We start from the raw sequence: 16,053 nt of genomic DNA, 5'->3' as shown, positions 1-16,053 counted from the left end.
TTTTATTTTAAATTAAAAATAATTCCCTTTGGTACTCTTGATACATATAGAAATTGATATTTTACATCTCTTTTCTCAATATACTTATTTTCCTTTAGGTGCTCGAACATATTTAATATAGCTAAGTTAAAGTCTTTATCAGCTCATTGCAACGTAGACATTCCTAGTTTATGGTTTATTTAATGCTTTTCCTCTTGACTCTACCTTCTATGTCTCATATTTCTTTGCATGCATATTAATTTTTTATCTCAAGCTGAACTTTGTGAATATATTATGAACTCTGGATTCCGTTACCTTCCCCTGAAGAATGCTGTTTTAGTTGTGACAAGCAGTTAACTTGACTGAACTAATTCCAGGCTGTGTCTCTCTTATGGTGAACAACAGCTAAGTTCACTGCACAGCTCATTCAACAGACTTCCAGCCGTTGAATTATGCTGGGATGCTTGGAGTCTCCCTCATGTAAGCACAGCGAAAGAGTGAGCCAAAGACTTGATAAGAGTTCACAGGAAGATTTGAGGTTTCTTTCCTCTGTGGTTCCCCCCTTAACTGATTCCACCTTTACTTTCCAGCCTGCCTTATGGACTTAAACCTCATCATTTAATTCCCAAAGCCAGTGAGACCATATAGCTTTTGGCTGGAGTTCTAGCCACCTGGTGTCTTGTGGCCTGGGAGTGCCTTATAAATAGGAATCTCTCCCTGCTCAGTTCTCTCCCTTTAAGTGTCAAATCCCTGCACCGTCCCTGCTTTCTTTTGATCATTTTCCTGTACATTGCAATAGTTGTTTTTCTATTTTCCCCAGAGTTTGTAATTTTTAGTTCCAGCTTTGCTGCTATTACTGGAATAGGAACCAAGTGGTTCATTTTTTATTTCAGTCATCATAAGACATTATGATTCAAATATTTTCAGTCTATAAAATCTGGCAGTCCTTTTTCTTACTCTACCAGGAATAGTGTTCTGCTACATACTAGGCATGACCATGTGCTTCTACACCACACGCAAGCATATAACTTCATTTAATTCTAAAAATAACACTGGAGATATCATCCAATATTTATCCCATTTACCCGGCACATTTATTATCCCATTTTACATCGCAAAAAGTGAGGCTCAGAGATGCGGTTGCTTGGGCAAGTTTAGAAACCTGGAAATAGGGTAAAAATCAATCACGGTCATGTCACATTCTGTAGCTGTTCACTCTACCTCCCCCTTCGAACAAACACATCTTACGTGTGTACTTTGAAAATGGTAACACCCTTGATGGGTGCCAGTTAGGTTGTATAATTTAGTGTTAAGGTCAGAGGATTCAGAATCAGACAAACTTGATTTTTAGTCCTGCCTCATTACATACTTCCTGCAGAGATGGTCCAAAGTACAAAAAAAGGGTGATAGCCATCACAGAAAATTGCTGTGAGGATTAATGCTCCATCTCACACAGAAAATCTGGCACACATAAAAACTGCTCCACAGATAGTAGATTTTACAATAACTGTTAGAGCAAGTTTTTTCCTAGGAGAGTAAGGATGTAGTCTTCTTGTAAAAGACTTTTTAAAACTGTCTCATGATATATTTATGTGAGAGTTGATAAATAATTCCAAGAATACAAAGTGGGAAGGAATAAGGGAGTGAACCTTTATTGGAGGTGTACAATGCTCCGAATATTGAAATGAGCATTTTCAAATACACTATTGTATTCTACTTGCAGAACAGTCTATAAGGTAAATACGACTTCCATTTTCACAGATATGGAGACGAGTTTAGAAAGCTTAAGGTAACTTATCCACCACCATAAACTCTGAGGTACCACAGCCACTGTTAAAGCCTTAATCCACTTAATACGTTTCCTTTCTCCATGTTACAAAATTGGACTCCTATGATCTATAGTGAGTACTGAGTCTTATAAACTGTTATTATTAAAACACTGCCTGGTGTTTATATGCTTTCTGGACCTCATTTCCCCAGTCTCTCTCTTTCTATCCTCCTCAGCTTAATGTCCTAATTTTCTTCCTTCAAAATTTCATGCCAACATAATTCAACTATAACTAGATCTTTCTGTCTTTCTCTGTATCCATTTATTTCATTTTCATTGGATTGGTTCCAAAATGTAGTTTTACGATCCTCCGAAACCATTCACATAGCACATAATCACATATTATATTGTTTTAGGCACTGAGGAGAGTGAATTAGTCTTATACACTCTTATACCTTCCCTGAAGGTTTTAACTGCATTGGTTTTATTAAATCATATATGAACACTTCCTGTTTTACCGAGCTAATGCACTCTGTACTAGCCCAATTCCAGAGTCCCGAAGAATAATCTCGATTAGAACACTGCAGAATGCACAACACTGTATCAGTGTTTCCAAATAGTTAAGCCATTAAAATATACTCTTAAAAATAAAATGATAAGTGTCAGGAAATACATAGAAGATTATGAACTTTAGTTATGGAAATGAAGGGGCTGATTAAACAGAAATGGAACAGTAATCAAACAAGGCAGTAGGGATGTAGTTATATATCATTATAATGAACGAAGGGTGATTATGACCTTGGATTCTACTCCAAAGGACTGGTTCTTTTATACTACAAATTTGTTGTATGCGATTTATGATAATTTCTACAGTTTAAGCCATCATTTTTAAGGAAATTCATAAAAGATTATGGATTGAATGTGGGAGGTGGGAGTGCGTAGGGTGGGGGAGAATACTGGGGGGAAATGGGGACCATTGTAATTGCACAACAATTAAAATCCTTAAAAAAATAAATTTTTAAAAAATTATGGATCAAAAAGAACTGTCCATCTCAACTTGCAGAAGGTGAGAGATGCAAAGATGGCCAGACATGGGTCAGAAATAAGGAGGAACTACTTCTGGCTTCAGCTCTCCCTCCAAGACCGATGGATACTCCTGAACGGTTATTTGGCCACGCTGAAGTGGGGTCATCCCCTTAATGTCTTACACCCTTTCGTTCCCGTATTCCAATCTAGGATTGGTTATCTGAGGCCTGTTGACTCACGATTCATATCTGTGGAGCATCGAGCAGATCAAATGGACATGTTTTGTTAAGGTGTGACTTTTACATGCAGGCAGGGGCTGCGGTGAGTGAGCCTCTGAGTCCGTGGACACCCACACGTATTGGCAGTGTGGGAGACAGAGGCGTCACATGAAACTGCCAACAACACGCATCCAAAGGACTGGTTCTTGAAACACAATTCCTCAGCTCCAGCATTTTCTCCGTTCACAAATGTAGAACTGTGTTTGGCGCTACTTCCGTTGACACACAGTTTGTTGTTATACCCCTTTCCTTCTTAGCTTTCTTCCATCACACCCTTACGTTACTGACTTCAATCTCTACATTGGTTTCACAGTTATCACAAACTAAGTATTGGAGACATTTTATCTCTGTTTAAAGAAATGATTCCCTGATGCTTATAATTGCTAATAACTCTAAAAAATACTTTGCAGACACAGGGGAATAGTATTAAGCTGAAAATGATCTTGGGTGTAATATCCAATGCATCTTGGATGCATTCTAACACAAAGTTTATAAAATCTACAATAAGGAGAGGGCTACTTAGTTTTAGGGAGGGAATTGGGTGAGTTTGGCAAAGTATGAGAACATTCTAGGCTGGAGGTACCTGAGATTATCATTCTCATTCTCCTTAAGAAGAAGCTTTTCTTTTTTCCAAGATCACCACTTAGCAACAGTCTGTGAGGTAAACGTCTGAGATCAACCTTCTGTCACTTTACCACTTGCCTGGACTTTGACAAGTTTCCTTGAGATTTCTAGCCTTCATTTTCTCCATCTGTAGTAGTCCTACCATCTAGGGTTGCTGCAAGGATTAAACAAGATAATGGCTAGTACAGGGCTGAGACGCCAGCAATCAGTCAGTGTGTCTGTTACTAAGCATATTCTTCCCTTGCAGATTCAAAAAACTTACAATGAAGGGGGAAAAAGGGTATATTCTACAGTCTTCTTTCACCTGTCTTCTGAAATAAATGCAACAAGCCCTAGTTCAAGTCCTTGTCACATAACAAATCTTTCACTTTTCTGAACTCCAAGGTATATGGGTGCTACGGTATCTGTTTGGAAAGAGAACGCATACTATTTTGCGACATGTTAAAAATGTCGTATATGTGTCATTTATCCCCAATACCTTTTTAATATTTTTAAGAGGCAAGGCTTCATCTTACATTGTTTTTAGACTTCCTTCGGGAAAACGAATTCTCAGACAGAGCTCTGCCCACCCTGCGGATGACAAGTGGAATTGAGTTGGTAGAACGCCAAGTGGGACTTCACAGGTGCCTTTCTCGAACCGCAAATGAAGAGCAGGCGTCTAGTCTCCAGACATCACGGCGCTGAAGTCACTCACGTCACAGTCATCTTCTAGCCATCAGTCATCAACCTGAGCTGCTTCATAGCACCTGAGTCCCTGATTCATTTGTCAGGAAAAGATGGACAGACAATGAAACTTGCAGTGCCAACCAATTTCAACTCATTTTTGTTTTCGGAGGGGGGAGGGAGGGTGCAATGTAATTTGTTTCATTTTTCTCTGAAGCCGTGCACACAGAAAAGAGATAAGTTCTGGATGAGATAAGAAATAAAGCATAACTTCGCACCTGAATATACTTGGTGAATACTGCCAGTGAGGCAAGTTTTATAAATCTTTAGAATTACAAGATGGTATTAAAATCCCATAGAAAGGCCCTTCTTTTATTTACTAGGAGAAAACAGAGAATTTTACAACTAAAAAATATTTTCTATTTTGCAGGTATGTGCACATTGCATCTTGGTTTTTACTTTAATTCCTTTTTCTTTCATATTTAAAAACTTAAGACCAGCTTCCATTCATAGCCACAAATGCAAAAATCCCATAAGCATACTGACAAATCAATTTCAGCAATGTAACGAAAAATATTACATGTAATGTTTAAGTTGCATTTAGTCTAGAAATGAAAATTAGCTAGTGTTAATCAATCACTATAATTAATCATAAGATTAGAAAAAAATCACATTATCATAATAGAGTCAGAAAATCCACTTCCATAAAATTCAACATCCATTCATTATAAAAATTCTCAGCAAACTAGGGACAGGCCAGAACTATCTTTATCTAACGTATATCTACAGAAAACTTCACATTTATTCGTAAACAACAAGCTAACATTTTTAATTTAGAATGTTTTTAATTTGGAATCAAGACAAGAAGAACCAGTATCTGCACTTTTATCCGTCATTATAGGAAGTTTTAGACAAGGTGGCAGAGCAAGAAAAATAAAATTTTTAAGAATTAGAAAGAAACAATGGCATTTCCCAGATAATAATACAATTATATGCAAAAAAACCTTAGAGGCACATTTATAGAATTAATTAAGGAGTTTTACAAGGTTGTTGGATATAAAATTGGCACACAAAATAAATCCATTCCTATTTCCAGCAAAAGAAAAACAAAATTTTAATAAATTATAATAGTATAAATCAATATCAATTCATAAATTCTTGGTATAACCATAAAGACATGTGTGTGAGATCATCTCAAAAAATTACAAAATTTTACTAAAAAATTTAAAGAAATTAAAAGGGGTTAAATTACACACACATACACCCCCACACACATGCTATTCAATGTTTGAAAGTTGAAATACTGTAGTGCAGGGGCGTCAAAGTCATTTTCACCGGGGGCCACATCAGCCTCACGGTTGCCTTCAAAGGGCCAAAGGCAATTTAAGGACTGTATGAATGTAACTGCTCCTTAACTAGGGTCAAGGAGCTCAGAGCTGCCACTGGGTAGAAACAAGGTGGAAGGCCCAATTCAGCCTGTAGGCCTTGTGTTTGCCACCTGTGCTGTAGAGAATATAACATAATACCACAAAAAAAAAACCCCACAATAAATTTGACAGAACTTGACAAGCTGATTTTATAATATTATAGAGCCATGGCTGGTGTGGCTCAGTGGATTAAATGCCAGTCTGCAAACCAAAGTGTCACAGGTTCCATTCCCAGTCAGGGCACATGCCTGGGTTGCAGGACCAGGTCCCCAGTAGGGGGCACGCAAGAGGCAACCACATATTAATGTTTCTCTCCCTCCTTTCCTCTCTCTCTAAAAATAAATATACAATCTTTAAAAAAATGAAATAAATATTGCAAGCATCAACACACTTGAAGAAAAACAAGGCTCAACTAGACATGCAAACTTATTGCAGAGATCTATTAATTAAACTATGGCGTTGGCACAGGGACAGACACTGGGACCAATGGAATGGAATAAAAAGCTGGGAAATAGACCTATTTATTTACAAACACTTGATAAAGAGATATTTACCACTTTAGTGAAGAGAAATAGTCTTTGCAGAAAATAGTTTGGGCCAAGTAGAATCCATTTAAATGGAAAATTAAATAACAGGGATTCACATGGCCTCTGGGTAGTAATTCCAGGTGCACCGTATGTGAAATACATATCCAGAGGAAATTACTTTGAGGAAATTGTTTAACAGCATATCTTTATTTCCCAGGTTAGGGACTGCTTTTTTAACCCCAAAAGCATTAATTATAAAGTGAATAATTTTACTCTATGAAAATTGATTATAGTTGTGCATCAAAATTCAGCATGAAGGTAGTGAAATTACAAACCACAGTATGGGTCAAGACACTTTTAACAAAATTCTTTTTTTTCCTCTTTTCTATTTTTTATTAACAAGCAAAAATATGGAACGCTTCACGAATTTGCGTGTCATCCCTGCGCAGGGGCCTTGCTAATCTTCTCTGTATCGTTCCAATTTTAGTATATGTGCTGCCGAAGCGAGCACAAAACTCTTAAAATATTATGAAAGAGACAAGATGACCTTGAAAAATAGGCACTTTACAAAGAGCAAATACAAATAGCCAGTAATCAACAGGAGAGAAATGTAAATGGAAACAAGCAAAATACCACTACAGACTTACTGAGTGAGCAAAAATTTTTAAGTCTGACAATACTATGTGTTGGCAGGGATATGGAGAACAAGAAGTCTCATTTCATGCCCTGGCTGGTGTGGCTCAGAGGATGGAGTACCAGCCTGTGGAATGGAGGGTCACTGGTTTGACTCTCCCATCAGGGCACATCCTGGGTTGCTGGCCAGATCCCCAGTTCAGGGTGTGTGAGACCCAACCAGTCCATGTTTCTCTCCCTCTATTTCTCTCTCCTTTTCCTCTAACAATAAATAAATAAAAGCTTTAAAAAAAAACCCAAAAACAGAAGTCTCATGTCATGACATTGATAGAAGAAATTGATATAACCTTATTAAAATGCCATGTGGCATTATCTAGTAAATCTGAGAATATGAAAAACTTATGATCTACCAACTTCACTCCTCCATGTACACTGTATACACACACAAGATAGCTCTTGGCAACACTGTCCCCGACAGCCTCCATGTGGAAACACCCAGGTGTCCATCAGCAGAGTAGGTCCATAAGTTGGGTAGTAGTCGTAAAATATTCAGGAACAGAAATAAATGAACCACAGCTGCACATATTAAAATAGATGGACCTTACATAGTACTGAGCATCAGATGTCAGACCCGACATAATAAGTACAGTAGGATACTTGTTCAAAAGCAGGCAACACTGTTTATTTAAGGAGGTATATATGGCCATATATGCAAATGGGAGGGAAAGATTCTCAGTAAAGTCAGGAATATTGGTTTCACCTGGGGAGACTGAGGGGTTTACACTGGCAAGAGGCCATGTTTCCTTGTGGGGATGTATCTGTAGTGCAGGTAAAATTCTACCTTCCGAGTTGATAATGTCCACATGAGGTTTACTTTCATTAAGTTGCCCACTTACGTTCCATACTATGCATCATATTCAATGGCACATGCAAATAATTTTACAACTATAACACTTAACTCATTATAACTATGGTGATATTTATATAAAATTACTTTCTTAGGATCATTTGAACAATACCAATTATATATAAGTAGCACTACTCAGAATACCTAGAAACATGAAAACTTGAGTGTTGTTTGCTCTTTGTATCAGTGAAGCCAGATGCCATTTTTGTCCCCTTGTTATTTTTTGAAAGTGGATACAGCCCAGCAGTTGGGCCTTGGAGGCCACTGGACATTCGAGTACAAAACAAGGACAAATAAATACTTTACAGAACCCACAAGCAAACAGTGTGAGTCTCATTTGCAAATCTCTATCAACTGCAATTTGGCTTAAAAAAATAAACCCCCTCCCTCCCCATGTCATCCATCAATTGTGTCTGGTACTAGCATACCCCAGATGCTAATTTCTGTGCAGGGCTACCCAGTGCATTCCACTAATGTATCCCAATAATCCAGTTACAAAAACACCCTTTAAGGTGAAATTTCCCTTAATGATTTATAAACCTCAAAAGCACACTTAATACTGACATAGTGTTATCCTAGTAAGGATTATAAACACAAATCCAATCATAGATTAAAAAAAAACCTGAACAGATTACATAAGCCAGAATGAAAACTAGTCATAAGAAAATGGAAAAGAAGTGTGGATAAAAAATTTTGATCACATAAAGTAGGTTGAAAGAATGAGGAGAGGAAACTGATGAATTTCATTTTCGGTGCCTTAGAACCGACATTGATCAGTGTAAGTCCCATGACTTGTGGTTCCCTATAGTTTGATGAAGTGATTCCAGAAAATAAAAGTAAAGCTTTCCACCTGGACCTTTCATCAACTTCTCTTTTCTAACCCAAAATACATTTTTTAATGGAGACAATTACTATAGAACCCATCAGGTTGCACTTAAATTATTTTTTACATTTAAAACATGCATATCTCCTTCCCATATGGGCATTTCCCAATTCCAAAACCCGGCACCGTGGATGCGGAAGCCTGCACTCACACCAAGCAGGTTGTTTTCCGTCCTGGAAAAGAAGTCGAGAGTACTTAATTATGGTCTTATTCTGTCTGGTGCAATGGCGCCATCTACAGACATAGCTGTGCATTTCTATAAGCTTCCCAGACTCAAAGGCTATCAGGAAAGGATTCCAGATGTAGTTCTCACCCTGATTCTTCAAATTTTATAGCACTTGTTCTTTTTTGTAAATGGGCACATTGCAAAAACAATTCCTTCCAATTATGTACCATGAAAGTGTACGCAAAATCCGTTCATTTTTAATCCAGGAGAGTTTAATCCCTATGCCTAAGGGACAGAAGAATAAATCTAGATACAGCATTAAATTTGAATATTTTGAGGCGAGTTGCAAAATAACATAGGTGTAGAATATGAGCCTTCCCACCAGGTACTTAAAATCAAGCTTAAATTTAAAATTAGCACAGGCAAAAATGGTTCCAGTTGAAGGAATCCCTAAATCGTGTGACCAGAATTTCAAAACAAAAATGATTCATACGGGAAAGATAGGAAAAGAAAAAAGTGTATGTTCTGCGTACACTTACTTGACTTCTTTCTCTCTTTTCACTCCCATGTGCCCACACCCTGTGAAGAGAGTTCTAACGGAGCCACACCTGGGGTTAATCTGCCAAAGCCACATGTTTGGCAGTGGGAGGGTGAGGGGTCCTACCCAGGAGGGCCAACCTCAAGGCTAATTCTCTTTCCATTCTGAACCCCAGAAGAAATCTCCCCTGGCTTTAAACAGGAGTGCGGTCGGATGTTCCACCCTCACCTTTCTAGGCTAACTCACAGAAAGTGTCGTCTAGGTAGCTTTGAAATACGCATTACGACACACCAACAGCTGAGTTCTACTGTGCTAGGTGTTTTTTTTTTTTTGCAAAGACATACTATACATAAAAATGGTAATAAAAAAATGATCCAGGAAACAGATGGTCCCTGCGATGGAGGCACATAAATGACTAAGAAATTAATTATCTCTCCCCTTGATTTCAATGCCAAGTGAATTTCCCCTTTGTCAAATGGAATAGAAACCAGCAATGAGTAAGCCTCTGGGAAACTCAATCCATCACACTCCTCTTAGCCCTCTAGCTCACGCAATTAGTACAGACATAGCTTTCCCATCCGGGGAAGAAAGAAGCACCTCCAAGGAATAAAAAGAGGCATCCCTTACAATTCTCCAATGGCCATTCATTCAAGCGTGCATTGCATGTGCCTGCCTTCATTCAACAAATGCTTCAACAAGTGTCCACCTTGAGTGTCCCAGGCAGAGGCCACACAAATGTGAACCAGACAAACACAGTCCTGGCCCACAAAGAGCTTCCAGTAGCAGAAGGGCATGTGTGTGGGGCGGTAACAGTCAAACACAGCTGAGTTACACGCAGTAAGTCATCATTAAATATTTATTAACTCAAGCCCTGTCTGGCTAACTGAGCTCTCATTGATCTCTCTCTCTGATCTAAGGACCAGAGCACTTACATGGTAAGAAGTATTTAGCTAAGTAAGCTCCTGGAGAAATGGGGCAATGGGTTATATTCTTGGGCTCTCCTGACGTAATCAAGTATTCAACACATAATATGCAATGTGCTCCTGATAGCCAAGGAAGTGGGAGGGAGGAATGGGATGAGAAGGAAGAAGTGGAGAAAGAGAAAGAGGGAACCTCCTTTGGATGATTCTTTGAGTTAGGAAAAATAAAACATTTCTAACTCATGAAACAAATCTATCCTACGTAAGTGGAAACTGAGTGGAGAAACACAAGTCTCGGTGGAGTCACTACTCTGTTGGAGTCGTGCGTGAGAACCAGGTCCCATGCAGGGTGCGGAGCACTGCTGAGCCGCCGGAGCCAGCGAGTTAACAGCAGCTGAGACACATCACATCCCACTCACTGAGGAATCGTAATGGCCAGATTAGCCCTGCCCAGCGTGGCTCAGCTGGCTGGGCGTCTTTCCACAAAGCGAGAAAGGTCGCTGGTGCAACTCCCAGTTGGGGCACTTGCCTCCATTGTGGGTTCTGTCCTTAGTTGGGGTGTGTGCAAGAAGCAACCAAGAGATGTTTCTAACACTGATGTTTCTCTTTCTCTTCCCCTTCCCCTCCCTCTAAAATAAATAAATAAAACATTAAAAAATAATAACTTCCAGATTTCCACCTTGGGTCAGATGATTTATGTGGCTGTGGGGTCAGCACATTGCCTACTACATCACTTACATCAATTTTTTTGAAACATTATTGGAAAGATACAAGTGTTAAAAAATTTCAGGGAAAGAAAGGAAAATAGGGGAGTAAACAGAGTTCCACTGCTTCCTCTCACCCATAAAGAGCAAGGCAAGCTCCGGGCTGCCCTGATCTCTCTCTTTAATAAAGGTGGTGACTTTTCTAGTCATTCATTTGCACACTCACTTGTGCAGTGTTTTAAAATTAGCTAAGAAGAAAACCGAAATGCACACGATGTCTGCAATGTTCTGGGAGTCTTCCAAATGCCACCGACAAGACCCCAGCTGTTTGCCATCCTCAGGTGTAACAGCGTTGAGTCGACAAAGGACACAAGGACACGGCTGTCAAACACCGCTGCGTTCCAGCTTGAGAATCAATTCCAATATTATATTTGTGGAAAAAACTCGCACATTATGGTATCCCTTGTCCTATATACCTGTTCAAACTGAATTTACACTATAAATGGAAGACAGACTGATAGATAGATGAATATGGATCTATATATAGAAGAGAAAGAAAAATAGATAAAAATAGAGATATAAATGACAGAATTTTAATAGTACTTACATAGGTATCCATGAAAGTTATATTAAACCTTTCGGTGACAATAATTTGAAAGCCTAGCCTAAATATTGATTATCTTATCCAAACCAGTGTTCACATTGATAGGATTTAACTTGGGGGGAGAGGGTATTTTCATTGCTGAATTAGCTAAGACTCAAAAAAATGTTCTATGTTGTTAACTATTAATTTGGTTTTCTAAATTAATTAGGTTATGTCTAATTGAAATGTCTTACTTTCACACAAGGAGGAGATGCTGGGAGAAATTTGAATAAGGTCAGTGCTTGGCACCTTTTCCAAATATGTCCCTTATTTGCAATACTTGGCAAACCTCATCTGCCCCTTCCTTCCCGTCTTCCCATCCCCCAGCCTGAAAACCATGCACAGACACGAAGGAACATGCTTCTGATACTGACCCTACTGGCTTTTGGGTTACCGAGGGCTAACCCATCCTTTGTACCAACCACCTAGTAAAGAATGTGATTCTGTTCCGCAGTGCTCTTTATTTTAGTGAGCTCTGAAGCTGCTTGCTGTCATGCTAAACTAGACCTTGAGACTTGGCAGCCCAATGCATGGCCGCTCTGTGCCACACACACCACGCAGCAGCCAAAATCTTGGCAGCCAGTCAAAAGCTAATGAAAATTTCAAAGGTACGAAGCTCTTCTCAGAGCTCCGGAGAAGCAAGAGTGCTTTCAGCAGAGTCGTAACAGGTGCAGCAAAGGGACCCAAAAATCAGCTGGAAGGGAGAGGTCTTCTTGGACCTAGCAAAAAAATAAAAATGGTTTAAACAAACACACACATATAAACCATGTTTTATATGTGTCAAAAAGCTCCTTTCAATATTCAGCATGTCACCGCAAGAAGATCAAAACAGACCCACAAGGTCTGCAAGAAGTCGTAAGTATCCGATTGCTTTCAGGTTGAAAGAACAAGCATTGGTATCTACGGATGGAAATGCTTCACAGGAATTTCGGCTTCCAACCACAGAAGCAGAGCATCTGTATCACACTGTGCTCTTAAACCTCACACAGTGTGTTTTAACAAGAGAAACTAATGCAGGAGACAGTGAATATAAACTTCACTTGGGCTCTGTACTTCTTCACAGTAATCCAAATATGTCAAGATTAGTGTTTTACCAATATGCTCTTGGAAACTGGGACAAAGTAATAAAAACAGCCGCAGCTGTCTGATTTCCCACCCATCTCCACTTCTGCTATGGCAGTTTACATTATTCAGGCAATTAAGGGACTGGGGATATAGGGATTAACAGACATTGTGAAAGTTACCCTCTCTACCTGCCGTGAATACCATAGGCATACTGACAGGGGAAATAACAAATACAGAACAAGAACTCAACACAGGACACTGGTGAATAGTAAAAAATATAGCCCCTAAAGTGGAGGAAATGCTGCCATTAAAAGAGGACAAATTAAACCTTAATGTTGGTTCTATTATGAGATGAAAATTTGGACAATTTGTTTAAGCTTCCCGGGCCTTTATTTCCCCACTTGGAAAGAAAGCATGAGTCATAATAAATGTTCATAACAAATGTTCACAAGTTTGGTATAGAGTACAAGTTAGTATTAAAGCTCTTCATAAATACTTTTCTTATAAAACATATGTTTTTTTTTTAATTTTCCTGGGTGTTCGTTTATATTCTTAGCAGTGTTCCTTTCTTCTAGAGTTTTGAGGCAACAAAAACGCACATGTTTCAAACAAAGGCATATGCTCGCTGAGGAGTAGGATTTCCCAGTTCTAAGAAACGAGACAGGAAGATTTAATAGACTCTGAAACAACACTTTTATCTTTACAACCTGGCCTTTTACAAGCCTTGATCTGAGTCTGCGCTGGTGAATCCCATCTCATTTTCAAACATTTTGGGCACGGAAAGTACAGCTCTTCCCAATTCAGTCCATAACGCAAGCTTTCCTGGGCGGCCACTTTGCTCACAGTCTGTCTGATGGGTTTTGTTTCACTTGACTCCGCAGAGCGTCCCTGGGCCTCGGCTCTGACTCACTGGCGCTGCAGCGCCACGCTGTGGCTGCGCGGAGAAAACGTGCTCAGAGCGGAGGTGTCTCCCAGCGCACTTAGACCTTTGCTCGGAAGTGGTAACGTCCTTAAAAGAAGCGTTATCGATGCGTGGTTCTTTTATATACAGATCCCCATGCAGAGAGCGACATTCGGGGGCTTTCCTATTTGAAATATAGTTACTAACACAGTACTTAACTTAGTGGATAGTAAATAGGATTTCGTTTTTGCTATCCAAGGCAATTTGTGCCAGCGAAATAAATGACCTATTCAAACATTATTTTTTACAAAGTTATCTCTCAAAACTACTTTAAATATAAAGTTGTTTTATGTATCTGGTATTAGGCTTGTGGTGGTCATAAAATTATATAAAGTCAGTAGCAGCAGAATGATTGTTGTACCTATGCAATTGCAGAGTTTATAGAAATAACACCAGATTTGGATTTAAATCTAAACAGTTCGCTGGTTCTATAACACTAGGTAAGTGTCATCATCTGTAAATTTTGTGCCCTAGCCTGCAAAGGAGAAGAAATAGTAAACGTTGCTTTGACTTGTATGAAGCACTAAGTAATACAGTAAATATCCAATAGAAATTCTGGAACATAGTAAACAATCCATAATTGTCATTTGTTATCTGCCCAAAAGATGAGGGAAATGAGATCTCAGGGCTTAGTCCTCATATATAATAAACTTACAACACTAAGTTCAGTGCTCTGTTATTATGGCCATTAATTTCCTGAAAAGAAACCATTTTATTGTTTTCTGAATCATCTCCAAACTCCTAGTTTCACTGTGGTATAAGATATGACTTCTCCCTTGGACACGTTATACTACCCTCTTTAAATAAAGTGTTATTTTTTAATTGCACATAAATCCCCGAGAAAGACAATATCTGTGAGTCTTAGATTTTATACCATAACCCTCCCTAAATGCTCATAGGCATATCAGCCCCCCCAAATTAATTAACTATGCCTTGATGCCTACTTCTTAAAAGAGACCAGACTGATATTATAAGGGCTACTTTCCATTTTGTTTTTTAAGTCACAAATGCCTAGTACTTATTCATGTATATGAAACCCACATTCAGTAGAGTATATTTATATATATTTCACAGTCTTCAGGACTTAACACACTGTGTGCTAAAAGTTTCTCTTTATTTAAAAAAAAACTGATGGTGGGAACTTCATATGTTGGAAAATGAACTTAATTATTGTAACATATTCTGAGGAAATAAAAAAAGTTACTAAACTGCCAGTTAGTTCTATAATAAGGAAAAGTAAGCAACACAGCTGGGGAACTCATCTGATCTGACATTCCGTTTGATTATATATTTCTTCTCCAACAGAGCCGCCACCAACCAGGCCATTAAAGGTTCCAACCCCAATGTCGGCCGGTGGACAGGCCACTCTCAGGGCCGACACTGGGCAAGGTGAGGCCGTGAAACAGCGGAGGCTTCTGGCTTGTCTGTGAGCCCCGCTTAGTGTCAGGGGGAACTGGAGCCAGCTGTCGGGCACCGGTCACTCATTACCTGCCATCAGGAAGTCCGCAAACAGGACAATGACTGTGATTTAAAACATTTTGGTAATGGCTAAAAAAACTGCTGAATGCTGACAGTAAGGCACCAGATCTAAGGTGCAAAATTCCCTGCTAATTATTCTGAGTTTAAAAGGTCTGGCAGTGCACAGGTGTACTGCCAAAGCACATGGAACAGGTATATAAATGGATAAGGCTTTAACCATATTCTGTAGAGAGTAAAGATGGAATTTCTCAACTATAAAAAGTAAAACCTCAGACCATGTCATTCAAGGTATACCATTTGAACTGTGGACAACTAGCCATCATTATATAACTTACTCTAGCTATTGATTTGCATTTATTTACCTGGAGTTTCTAATCATCCCCCTAACACAAAGCTACTGAGGGCACTTGAGTTGGGTAAGAGCCGGAAAGCCAAGTACTGAAATGCAGCTGATATAAAGCAATGCCAGCAACTGCCTCTGACGTAGTTGACTGCCATGTGGAATTTAAGGTTTAGTCCTATTCCCATACATGTTCCTGGAAGGGGAGCCACCTCAGGCCCTCCCAGTGGCATACCATGTCCTAAGCAGAAGCATTGAAGGTACCACTCTGGAGAATCCAGGTCTGAGGACCCAGTAAGAACCAGAGATTTTGAGGAGTGCTTATTATAACACAAGGATTATCAGGCAGGAGGCGATAGAAAGTAGTGTGTAGGTATACAGAATATTTTCAATGTTCTGATTTGTAGTGGGAGTTGACTTCCCATTTTGGTGTCTCTATCTTTGAGTCACGGCTACAACCCAGATAATGGGGAGATGTCATGAAGTCATGAGATTGCAAGTAGGCAGGTGAGAGTATAGTCC

The 16,053-nt window shown here is 39.2% G+C and overlaps 1 protein-coding gene and 1 non-coding gene across 2 annotated transcripts in view; both read right to left on the bottom strand.

The window, feature by feature from the left end:
* The window catches only part of GPC5 (glypican 5), a 1,180,543-nt gene that overhangs the window by 842,278 nt on the left and 322,212 nt on the right, over positions 1–16,053 (bottom strand). The gene's annotated exons all lie outside the window — the stretch shown is intronic.
* On the bottom strand, positions 6,697–6,803 carry LOC119039697 (U6 spliceosomal RNA). The gene has a single exon (XR_005080664.2). It is a non-coding gene; the product is annotated as a U6 spliceosomal RNA (small nuclear RNA).

This window comes from Artibeus jamaicensis, unplaced genomic scaffold, assembly GCF_021234435.1.
Source record: "Artibeus jamaicensis isolate MK-2021 breed Jamaican fruit bat unplaced genomic scaffold, CSHL_Jam_final contig_415, whole genome shotgun sequence".
NCBI lineage: Eukaryota > Metazoa > Chordata > Mammalia > Chiroptera > Phyllostomidae > Artibeus > Artibeus jamaicensis.
Note: the sequence above shows the minus strand (reverse complement) of the source record. Positions and strands in the feature narration are given on the sequence as shown.